The 12,195-nt window shown below is 40.3% G+C and overlaps 1 protein-coding gene and 1 long non-coding RNA gene across 14 annotated transcripts in view; one reads left to right on the top strand and one right to left on the bottom strand.

Annotated features, from left to right (window-relative positions):
* NRXN3 (neurexin 3) overlaps positions 1–12,195 on the bottom strand; it is a 1,648,091-nt gene that overhangs the window by 200,527 nt on the left and 1,435,369 nt on the right. The gene's annotated exons all lie outside the window — the stretch shown is intronic.
* LOC130707629 (uncharacterized) overlaps positions 3,483–12,195 on the top strand; it is a 77,277-nt gene continuing 68,564 nt past the window's right edge. The window contains exon 1 of the long non-coding RNA XR_009007597.1: positions 3,483–3,646. This is a non-coding gene — a long non-coding RNA (uncharacterized LOC130707629). The remainder of the gene's footprint in view (positions 3,647–12,195) is intronic.

Raw genomic sequence — 12,195 nt, 5'->3', positions numbered from 1 at the left:
GCAGTGGTAAATGGGAGTGTTTCCTTAACTTCTCTTTCAGATTTTTCATCATTAGTGTATAGGAATGCAAGAGATTTCTGTGCATTAATTTTGTATCCTGCTACTTTACCAAATTCACTGATTAGCTCTAGTAGTTTACTGGTGGCATCTTTAGGATTCTCTATGTATAGTATCATGTCGTCTGCAAACAGTGACAGTTTTACTTCTTCTTTTCCAATTTGTATTCCTTTTATTTCTTTTTCTTCTCTGATTGCCGTGGCTAGGACTTCCAAAACTATGTTGAAAAATAATGGCGAGAGTGGACAACCTTGTCTTGTTCCTGATCTTAGAGGAAGTGCCTTCAGTTTTTCACCACTGAGAATGTTTGTTGTGGGTTTGTCATATATGGCCTTTATTATGTTGAGGTAGGCTCCCTCTATGCCCAGTTTCTGGAGAGTTTTTATCATAAATGGATGTTGAATTTTGTCAAAAGCTTTTTCTGCATCTATTGAGATGATCATATGGTTTTTATTCTTCAGTTTGTTAATATGGTGTATCACATTGATTGATTTGTGTATATTGAAGAATCCTTGCATCCCTGGGATAAATCCCACTTGATCATGGTGTATGACCCTTTTAATGTGTTGTTGGATTCTGTTTCCTAGTATTTTGTTGAGGATTTTTGCATCTATATTCATCAGTGATGTTGGCCTGTAATTTTCTTTTTTTGTAGTATCTTTGTTTGGTTTTGGTATCAGGGTGATGGTGGCCTCATAGAATGAGTTTGGGAGTGTTCCTTCCTCTGAAATTTTTTGGAAGAGTTTGAGAAGGATGGGTGTTAGCTCTTCTCTAAATGTTTGATAGAATTCACCTGTGAAGCCATCTGGTCCTGGACTTCTGTTTGTTGGAAGATTTTTAATCACAGTTTCAATTTCATTACTTGTGATTGGTCTGTTCATATTTTCTATCCTGGTTCAGTCTTGGAAGGTTATACCTTTCTAAGAATTTGTCCATTTGTTCCAGGTTGTCCATTTTATTGGCATAGAGTTGCTTGTAGTAGTCTCTTAGGGTGCTTTGTATTTCTGTGCTGTCTGTTATAACTTCTCCTTTTTCATTTCTAATTTTATTGATTTGAGTCCTCTCCATCTTTTTCTTGATGAGTCTGGCTAATGGTTTATCAATTTTGTTTATCTTCTCAAAGAACCAGCTTTTAGTTTTATTGATCTTTGCTACTGTTTTCTTTGTTTCTATTTCATTTATTTCTGCTCTGCTCTCTATGATTTCTTTCCTTCTGCTAACTTTGGGTTTTGTTTGTTCTTCTTTCTCTAGTTCCTTTAGGTGTAAGGTTAGATTGTTATTTGAGATTTGTCTTGGTTCTTGAGGTAGGCTTGTATAGCTTTAAACTTCCCTCTTAGAACTGCTTTTGCTCATCCCATAGGTTTTGGATCATTGTGTTTTCATTGTCATTTGTCTCTAGGTGTTTTTTGATTTCCTCTTTGATTTCTTCAGTGATCTCTTGGTTATTTAGTAACGTATTGTTTAGCCTCCATGTGTTTGTGATTTTTACGTTTTTTTCCCTGTAATTCATTTCTAATCTCATAGCGTTGTGGTCAGAAAAGATGATATGATTTCAATTTTCTTAAATTTACTGAGGCTTGGTTTGTGACCCAAGATGTGATCTATCCTGGAGAATGTTCCGTGCGCACTTGAGAAGAAAGTGTAATCTGCTGTTTTTGGATGGAATGTCCTATAAATATCAATTAAATCTATCTGGTCTATTGTGTCATTTAAAGCTTCTCTTTCCTTATTTATTTTCATTTTGGATGATCTGTCAATTGGTGTAAGTGAGGTGTTAAAGTCCCGAACTATTATTGTGTTACTGTCGATTTCCTCTTTTATAGCTGTTAGCATTTGCCTTATGTATTGAGGTGCTCCTATGTTGGGTGCATATATATTTATAATTGTTATATCTTCTTCGTGGATTGATCCCTTGATCATTATGTAGTGTCCTTCCTCATGTCTTGTAACATTCTTTATTTTAAAGTCTATTTTATCTGATATGAGTATTGCTACTCCATACTTCTTTTGATTTCCATTTGCAATGGAATATCTTTTTCCATCCCCTCACTCTCAATCTGTGTGTCCCTGGGTCTGAAGTGGGTCTCTTGTAGACAGCATATATATGGGTCTTGTTTTTGTATCCATTCAGCAAGCCTGTGTCTTTTGGCTGGAGCATTTAATCCATTCACATTTAAGGTAATTATCAATATGTGCGTTCCTATGACCATTTTCTTAATTGTTTTGGGTTTGTTTTTGTAGGTCCTTTTCTTCTCTTGTGTTTCCCACTTAGAGAAGTTCCTTTAGCATTTGTTGTAGAGCTGGTTTGGTGGTGCTGAACTCTCTTAGCTTTTGCTTGTCTGTAAACCTTTTGATTTCTCCATTGAATCTGAATGAGATCCTTGCTGGGCAGAGTAATCTTGGTTGTAGGTTCTTCCCTTTTATCACTTTAAGTATATCATGCCACTCCCTTCTAGCTTGTAGAGTTTCTGCTGAGAAATCAGCTGCTAACCTTATAGGAATTCCCTTGTATGTTATTTGTCGTTTTTCCCTTGCTGCTTTCAATAATTTTTCTTTGTCTTTAATTTTTGCCAGTTGATTACTATGTGTCTAGGCGTGTTTCTCTTTGAGTTATCCTGTATTGGACTCTTGTGTGCTTCCTGGACTTGGGTGGCTATTTCCTTTCCCATGTTAGGGAAGTTTTTGACTATAATCTTTTCAAATATTTTCTCTGGTCCTTTCTCTCTCTCTTCTCCTTCTGGGACCCCTATAATGTGAATGTTGTTGTGTTTAATTTCGTCCAAGAGGTCTCTTAGGCTGTCTTCATTTCTTTTCATTCTTTTTTCTTTATTCTGTTCCACAGCAGTGAATTCCACCATTCTGTCTTCTAGGTCACTTATCCGTTCTTCTCCCTCAGTTATTCTGCTATTGATTCCTTCTAGTGTAGTTTTCATTTCATTTATTGTGTTGTTCATCTCTGTTTGTTTGTTCTTTAATTCTTCTAGGTCTTTGTCAAACATTTCCGGCGTCTTCTCGATCTTTGCCTCCATTCTTTTTCCAAGGTCCTGGATCATCTTCACTATCATTATTCTGAATTCTTTTTCTGGGGCTTGCCTATCTCCACTTCATGTAGTTGTTTTTCTGGGGTTTTATCTTGTTCCTTCATCTGGTACATAGCCCTCTGTCTTTTCATCTTGTCTATCTTTCTGTGAATGTGGTTTTTGTTCCACAGGCTGCAGGATTGTAGTTCTTCTTGCTTCTGCTGTCTGCCCTCTGGTGGATGAGGCTGTCTAAGAGGCTTATGCAAGTTTCCTGATGGGAGGGACTGGTGGTGGGTAGAGCTGACTGTTGCTCTCCGTGGGCAGAGCTCAGTAAAACTTTAATCCACTTGACTGCTGATGGGTGGAGCTGGCTTCCCTCCCTTTTGTTTGTTTGGCCTGAGGCAACCCAACACTGGAGCCTACCTGGGCACTTTGGTGGGGCTAATGGCGGACTCTGGGAGGGCTCACACCAAGGAGTACTTCCCAGAACTTCTGCTGCCAGTGTCCTCGTCCCCAAGGTGAGCCACAGCCAGCCCCCACCTCTGCAGGAGACCCTCCAACACCAGCAGGTAGGTCTGGTTCAGTCTCCCCTGGGGTCACTGCTCCTTTCCCTGGGTCCTGATGCACATACTACTTTGTGTGTGCCCTCCAAGAGTGGAGTCTCTGTTTCCCCCTGTCCTGTCAGAGTCCTGCAGTCAAATCCCTCTAGCCTTCAAAGTCTGATTCTCTAGGAATTCCTCCTCCCATTGCTGGACCCCCAGGTTGGGAAACCTGACGTGGGGCTCACAACCTTCACTCCAGTGGGTGGACTTCTGTGGTATAAGTGTTCTCCAGCCTGTGAGTCACCCACCCAACAGTTATGGGATTTGATTTTACTGTGATTGTGCTCCTCCTACCGTCTCATTGTGGCTTCTCCTTTGTCTTTGGATGTGGGGTATCATTTTGATGAGTTCCAGTGTCTTCCTGTCACTGATTGTCTAGTAGCTAGTTGTGATTCTGGTATTCTCACAAGAGGGAGTGAGAGCACGTCCTTCACTCCGCCATCTTGGTTCCAATCCCCCCTCCAAATTTTATAGGTTAAAAAGATCAAGATTCAGACAATTGAGAATTCGCACAAGTACTGAAAGATATATTTAAGATTAGAATACTGGTCTGTCTGACTTTAAAACCCATGGGTTTTCCACCTTGTTATGTTTCCATCATACGTATTCATGTTGCAACTGAGTTATTTATATAAAATGGTATATGTATTACATATTATACACTTTACGTCTGTATAACCTGCCTAACCTGTCTGCCTAACCTATTTGTGTGTATTTCAAATGTAGGGATCCTAACAGGTGCTCAGCAAATACTTGTTAAATTAATGGATAAGTGAATGAATGAATATAAATTATAATGTGTGGTCGTGATAGAAAAAACTGTGTTAATATGCTTTTATACCATGGGAGGCTAACTAGGATTTGAACAGTATGGGATAAAGCAGAGAATTGGTCATTTGTATTGAGAATTTTTTTGCAATAAATCTTGGGCAAAACATATAGTCTCATTATGCTTTATATATGCAATCTGTAAAATACAAAAGGATGAGGTACAATTTACTTGATTCATCAGATAATTTTGACTGTGGGAGGATTTTATTGAAGTTCACTAGGACAAAACACCCTGCATTTATTAGATCATGTATGGGTTCTTTACATGGCTATTAATTATCTTTCAGTGAAGATCATAAGTCCATTCTTTCAATATTATAATCTCCTTGTTCTAGACCCAAGACAACTGTTAGATAATAAGCAGTGAGTGTGCACTTCTGGCATGCAAAGCCATGTGCTATGAAGGGATTTGAGACCAGGTCTCTCCCTCAAGAAGTCCAAGATAGAGAATAAACCTATCCGGAATCACTCAAACTGACAAGGCTCCAACCTGTGCAACTGGGAGAGGGTTTGGACTTCCACTGTCATCCCATGGCAATGACCCAGTCTCCTTCCCTCGAGGAGTTTAAGTGTGGCTGTGTGTGTGGCAGGAAGGGCAGGGAGGGAAGAAGAAAATGTCTGCTCTGGGTCCCAGAGCCTTTAAGATCTAGAAGCAGAAGACCTGAGCCCAGTCAAGGCTCTGCATCTTGTTGCCCAGATGATCTGGAACAGGTCTCAACTGTCTGTATGAAAAATGAGAATAACAATACAAAGACAACAATAATAATAATGCCTGTGTTGAATGGTACTTAAGAGAAATGAATAAAATCTTGGCAAATTATGAAGTGCTGCTCAAAGGATGATATAAACATAATGTTAATGGTGGGGGTGAAGATGGTGATAATAGTAAAGATAGTGAAGATAACTGGGTAAGAAATAGTATGACAGATGATGGGTGAGTCAGAGACTTTTGCACACACCCTACACGATACTTCTCTGTGTATTTGAAATGACTGTCTCCCATTCAAGAGCATCAACTCCAGAATCCATAAGGACTGTCCCTAGAAAATTCATGTCAAATGGCTTGGAAATAAATTCTATTTTCCTAACTCTGCACAGGTCTCTATGACCTTTGCACCCACCCAGCAAAATTGTATCCATCTTCCCCCCCAGCTGCAGCTGCGCTTCTCCTGTTGTTTCCCTGATGTCTGGTTGCACGAGGTCAATCAATTAAAGTGGATTAGATCCACAGGCCGAAATACTAACAGAGGGCCAAGAGAGATAAGACTGATAAATAGCTCAAGACAGTTCCATCTCTAACTCCCAGAAAAGAAAAAAAAGAGAGAGAGAGCATGGATGACAGCTCAGGACAACAGGAACTCTGACCCGAAGAGGGGAATCAAGGAAGGATGAGACAGCTGGTGCAAGTAAATAAGATGCAAGTCAGAGCCAGGGCTCTAACAATCACCGGTCACACACCAGCATCCTGAGTCATCATGTCCTTAAAATCCACTCTGAACATGCATTTCATATTGACAGACCCCAATGTCACACTGCCTCATTTGGTAGTTAAGGCTGACTATAAAGTGAAAATTAAAAGTTCATTTCCGTAGGAGCCCCAGTGTTTCACCAGGGCCTGGAGCAGTCTCCTGGCAGGATTCAGGTGACAGCTGGCAGGGCAGTGCTGACTGAAACCCAGTACAGACTGAACATCTCCCATAAATGCCTTGCTTGTCCCCCAGATCTCTGCCACAGCTGTGAGGAACCACCCAATGGCCTTAATAAAGAGACCTTAAGCCCTGTGCTCACAGTAACATCAAAATCCTCAAAATTAGGAAGCACTTTTTAAATCATCAAGAATTCTTCCAGAATATCTTACATCTTTTTTTTTTTTACATTATAATCCCAGTTCTATTTTTCAAAAAGTTATACATACACATACATATATATATATATACTTATACATATAGATACACAGAGAGAAAGAGAGAGAGAGAGCGAGAGAGAGAGAGAGACAGAGAGAGAGTGGGGGGAGGGAAGGAGAAAGGGAAGAACGTCTGGAAGGATAATACCAAATTGGTACTACGTGGACTATCTGGGACGTAAAGTGGGGTCTAGCGGCAACAGAAACTAACTTTGTGAGTTTCTATACTGTTGAATTTTACAGAGAGCATATGTTGATGGAATAATCACGTTTTTGCTTTTTAAAAAATTTAGACAAAAATTTTTCACCTAGAAAATGCATCTCAAAATGGTTTGTCCTCCCCCCGCCCACCTTGCGCGTATGCACACTGTGCGCGCGCACGCGCGCACACACAGAGCGTGAAAGCAGAGTATCTCACATCTTACCTACACACTTACAAAGTGTGGTCCTGGGAGCAGGATCAGCCTCAGCATCACTTAGGAACTCATTAGAAATGTAAATTCTTGGATCTAAAACCAGACTCTGAATCAGAAACCCTGGAGTGGGACCCAGCAATCCGTATGTTCACAAGCTCTCCTGGTGATTTAGATACTTGCTAAAGTCTGGGAATGAATTCCTTATATTAATGTTTTGCTTCCACTAGGGCTATGGTTTCAACTGGGGTGATTTGGTACCCAGGGACATTTGGCAATACCTGGAGACATTTTTGCTTGTCACAACTAGGGGTGGGGCGCTAATGGTCTCTAGGGGGTATAGGCCAGAAATGTTGCTCAATATCCAACAATACACAGCCAAGAAATACCTGCCCTATAGTACGAATAGTGTCACTATTGGAAACTCTGCAGTAGGGAGTACAAAACTTCAGCCACACAGCAAACACCCATAAAGCATGCATTGCATGACAGAAACTGATCTACAAACGTTTACATATATAGTCTAATTCATTGCTCACAATACTCCTTCTATGAGGTATGTATGCATGCACACAACACAAACACAACACATAGAATACACATGTGTACCCAAGGGCATGCCTGTGTGTACATATATGTGAATTTTGAATATTTGGTCTAAACTCATCTGGCCCTCAGAGCGCAGGGTGAGCAATGCGCATGTGTGGGTAATCTGACTTGCTCCTACTCTATGTTCTATTCAAGTGCCCTTTTTACAGATGCAAACTTGGCAAAGCAAGCTCACACAGCCAGAAAGTGGCGGGTCTAGAATACATGTCCTCTGATATTTTCCCTGTCTGCTCTTGGTGACCCCTTTCTCTTATCACTCATTGTTACTACCCTAGGAAAGCCTCCCAGTACATCTCCCCGGGCACAATGACATTAGTTGGTAATTCCAAACCCAATTTAGTCCCTTGACCCTCACTACAGACTAGGTCATTCTAGTCAGTTTCGGTGAAGAAGTATAATCAGTTCTGAGTGGGCTTCAAAGGAGAAACTCCCTGTTCTAGAACTAGATATTCCAGTCCTAGGAAGAGCAGCAGCTCCCATAGGGAAGACAGACCAGCCAACAGCTCATAACCTTTCAAGACCTTTTCTATGGTGGTAAGGAAACCGTCAGTGATTCTCCAAAATGCTTTATTATTTGCCTGTCTTTCAAGTGACAGACTGAGTTAACATTATGGCTTCAAGGAGAACGGACCTAGGTGAATAATAAACCTCAACCAAGAATTCTTGGTTTAATAAGCAAGGCATTCTCAGTCATTCCCATAGATGAATTCCCAGGCTAAACTCTATACCATTTTCTAAACAAAGAGAAGAAAAATAGTATACACATTTCAGAACTGAGAGATTTAGTACTTTGGGATTACCAGAAAATACAATGTAGATGACTGCATTTTTTTTATGATGCCTCTGGAGAATAGGTATGCAAAAGACACAGAAGGCAGAATGGCCTGAAGCAGAGATCAGCAACTATGGCCAAATTTGGCTGTTGCCTGTTCATGTAAATAAAGTTTTATTGGGACACAGCTGTGCTCATTCATTTCTACATGGTCTTTGGCTGCTGTAGCACTACAACAGCAGAGCTGAGCAGTTGCAACAGAGATCACGTGGCCTTTAAGCCTAAAATATTTACTGTCTGGCCCTTCACAGAAGAAGTTTGCTGACCCCTGTTATAAAATCTTGCACAATTTAAAGCTGGCATGATTTTTTTCTTTAGTTTTTGATCAATGGTTTATGTTAACATGGTCAGAGTAACTCAAATAGGAATGGGAGAGTCAAATGGGGAGCCTGTACCGACCCATTCAACTATTACTGACAAATAGAGAACATTTCTAATAAGACAAAATATATAAAAATTCATCCTATTTAGGCATAAACTAATCTATCTCAGATCCATTAAAGCTAGTTTAGATACTAAAATCAATTCAACATAACACTGTTTGAAGGTGGGCAGCTGCAGATACAGAGAAATAAATTAGAGGCTTCTGGCAAAAGATGATGGTAGCTAGGAATAGGCTGGTAACAGAGGGGATGGAGTGAAGTTGTAAAGTTATTAAAATTATAATGATATGACATTTTCTTTCTGAAAATGTATCTAGTTCTGTGGAGTGAATCATGTACATGCTAAAGGCCTGGGACTCTAAAAGCTAGCACACATCACTCTGATGCCAGGACTTGAGTTTATTACATTAGATGGAATGAAAGAAGAGAATAGCATTGCAACCCAATGAATATCTCAGTCTCCGGGGCTCCCATGCATCTGCAAGACACCTGAGTCCCTTGAGTGATAAATGGTGATTAACTGAGCTCTCTTGGTTTACCTGCAAGGAGAATCTACTGTGTCATCATCGTGGGACGAACATACTGAAATAGGGGCTCATTTTTCTTTTCCTAGTTATCGTAAAGAAAATGGCCAGCAGACTCTAATATATCAGCAGTGCCTGTCTGCACGCAGGGACGGTGGTGTGTATGTGTCCTGGAGATAGCGTTGCAGTGAGGTATTTCATCCAGGTGATATTTTACGGTCCTCCTCTTTGTCAACTATCACCACTGTAACAGTCTCTCTTGGATCTTATCAGCATTTCTAATTCAAAAGGTTGATTCTGACCTAACTCCAACCATCATAATAAAAGCAAGAGAGGAAAAAAAAAAAGGGAAATTTAAACAAGCTGTAGCAAGTAAGAAGGCAGGTTTTCTGGCCTCCATGTCAGTGTCATAGTCACTGTAGGGGAGAGTAATCTGGGCATCCTGGCAAAAGTATGAAAAGAAGGACACCTTCCATGGGCCAGGGGTGAGATTAAGTAAAAGTCACCCAAACGGGAGACTTGAAAACGTGTCACAGGGAGCTGACTCATGCCTTTGGAAAAGCATCCAACATAGCAGCATTGAGAATTATTTCAAAGCTGCCTGCTCTTTTGATAGAATAATTAGAGAACACATATCCTTATTTTAATTTACTTGAATTTAATATTGCTACCAAACTGTAACATAAGTTTCAGGCAAATGGGGGAATACCCCTGAGAAACTAGGAAGTCATTGTTCCTCTATGATCTGGCATGCACCGTGAGTCACCCGGAAGCTAGCCACAGCTTCAGATACACAAATTATCCATGGCGTTTATAATAAATCCATGTACAATATGAAGAAGTATTTATATTATGGCATTTAAAGGGCACAAACATTCCTTATTCTCTCTCTTCTTTATGAGTGTGCTACAATTTTATTCACTGATATAAAGATGCTAAATGATTTCATCCAAAAGTCTAAGGAACACATTGCTAGGGAAATAGAGTTGTGTGTATGCATGCCCATGTAAGTGTGTGCATGTGTGTGAGTATGTGTGTTTGAATAAGACCTTAAAACTTAACATACCCAAAAGCTAGTTTCTCTGACCCTCTCCTTTGTTTTTTAAGTAAAGTGTTGATGATTCAGGAGAATCTAGACTTCTCTGTGTCCATCAAAAGACATCTGTAGTCAAGCTCTAATCCTGCCCTTGGATAGTCCCTGAACAGTCAGTGGAATGCTTGGGACTTTACTTCCAAGACGGCTTCTCAGAAATGTGAAACTATCCCAGACATAACTCAGAACAAACCGTGGATTCAGATGATCAGGACGATCTAGAGTCAACATGAGTTCCAGGGAATGCACTGGTTGATCGTTAGGGATCACTGATCCAGTAATGACACAAAAGCAGAACAGATCTCCTAGGCCTGGTTCAGACCAACACCGAAAGAGGTCTCCTTTCCTATATGGAGAAGAGACTTCCCTCTGCCAGAGAATCTGGCTTTCCTAGTCAGTGTACAAAGATGTACAGAGCTAAATACAATTCTGCATACGTGCCCTCCCAGAGCCATCTTTAACTAGTTAACTCACAACCCCTCCAGCCTCTATTCAATAATAAAGTCGATTGATTGCATTGATTCATTTCAGTGTTTTTTTTTTTTTTTCATGGAACGGTTCTTTCCCCTAATCACATCGTGAGCATCATGAGGGCAGAAAATACATTTTTATTTTCTATGTCTTTCTCCATATAGACAGCTCAATAAATGTTCAGCTGAGCACCTGACACAATGGTGAAAGCATCTTTGCATTTCTCAGCAAGCAACACTCTAGTGCAGAGTGCAACATCTCCATCAACGTTCCATTTATTGCTTTTCAATTTTTGCTGTGATTTTGCTTTAGAAGAGTGCGTCTGAAACTGTAAGCCATGACAACATCTCAGGGGACCATGGGCATTCATTTATTTCACGTAGTTTACTAAAACAGTATTCAGGATAATTGCCAGCGAGCTTATGCAGCCCAAGGAGAGCTTGCTCTGTAGACCTGGAGGTGAGAGGTTTGTAATCCATTACCAAGGTCCTCAGTCTACTCTGCTTTTTTTACTTAGACTAGATTCAAACTGAAGTCCTAGATGTGGACATCACTCCATCCCATTACCAGTTCCTTGAACAATTTGATTCCCATTAAACACCATTTTTACCCTTGAATTATCCAAGATGTCACACTTCCAGAGAAACTCGTTTTCATTTTCCTGCCTTCTTCTCTACTCCTCAATGCAGTGACTGATGGTCAGTGTAAAGTTCAAGCTCTGCCCTTTGGGAGCCTGTCCCTTCATCGCAGTCTTCTAGGTCCACCTCTAAGTGAGCTGTACTACAATCACCATCCACTTGCAATTTGCACTAGACTTGCCAAATTGAGGATCTTTACACATCGTTATATTTTTAAAACGATATCTTTATTTCTCCAAATCCATGTTGCATAAGCCAGAGTCAAGTCACAGAGGTTTTGCAATCAAGTATCTACTGATTATACACTCTAGATAGGGTACTCTGTCAGACCCATCAGAAGCTAAAAATTATATTTAGCATTATTCAGTCCTTAAGAGTGTAAACTCCACCCTGGTATTGTGAAAAGGGCAATACTATTGGAACCAGAAGACATGGATCTAAGTTCTAGCTGTTTACTTAATGCAGATCCTGGGACAAGTCACAAATACTCTGGGCATAGTTTCCTCAGGTGTAAGACAGAGTTGGCAACACCGAGCTTGCTGGGTGGTGATGAAGGTAAAAAAAAGAGATGTTTGTGACGGTGATTTGAAAATTATGCGGCACTGAAAAAAAACATATCATTGCAAAATAGATGGGGACAAATACAAATAAAAACAAGCACACAGTTCCCTAAATTAAGATAGAAGAAATAAATATAAACATCTGTAGTCAGTCCTTGACAAACTGACCAAGTGACTGGAGGCACAGGTTGCATTCTGTGTCCTTCAGGACTGAAAATGCCACCTTATTTGGGAGGGGTCAGGCCAGTGGTGGGAAAAA

Source organism: Balaenoptera acutorostrata, chromosome 3, assembly GCF_949987535.1.
Source record: "Balaenoptera acutorostrata chromosome 3, mBalAcu1.1, whole genome shotgun sequence".
Classification (NCBI taxonomy): Eukaryota; Metazoa; Chordata; class Mammalia; order Artiodactyla; family Balaenopteridae; genus Balaenoptera; species Balaenoptera acutorostrata.
The sequence above is the reverse complement of the archived record's forward strand: the minus strand, read 5'-3'. Positions and strand labels throughout refer to the sequence as shown.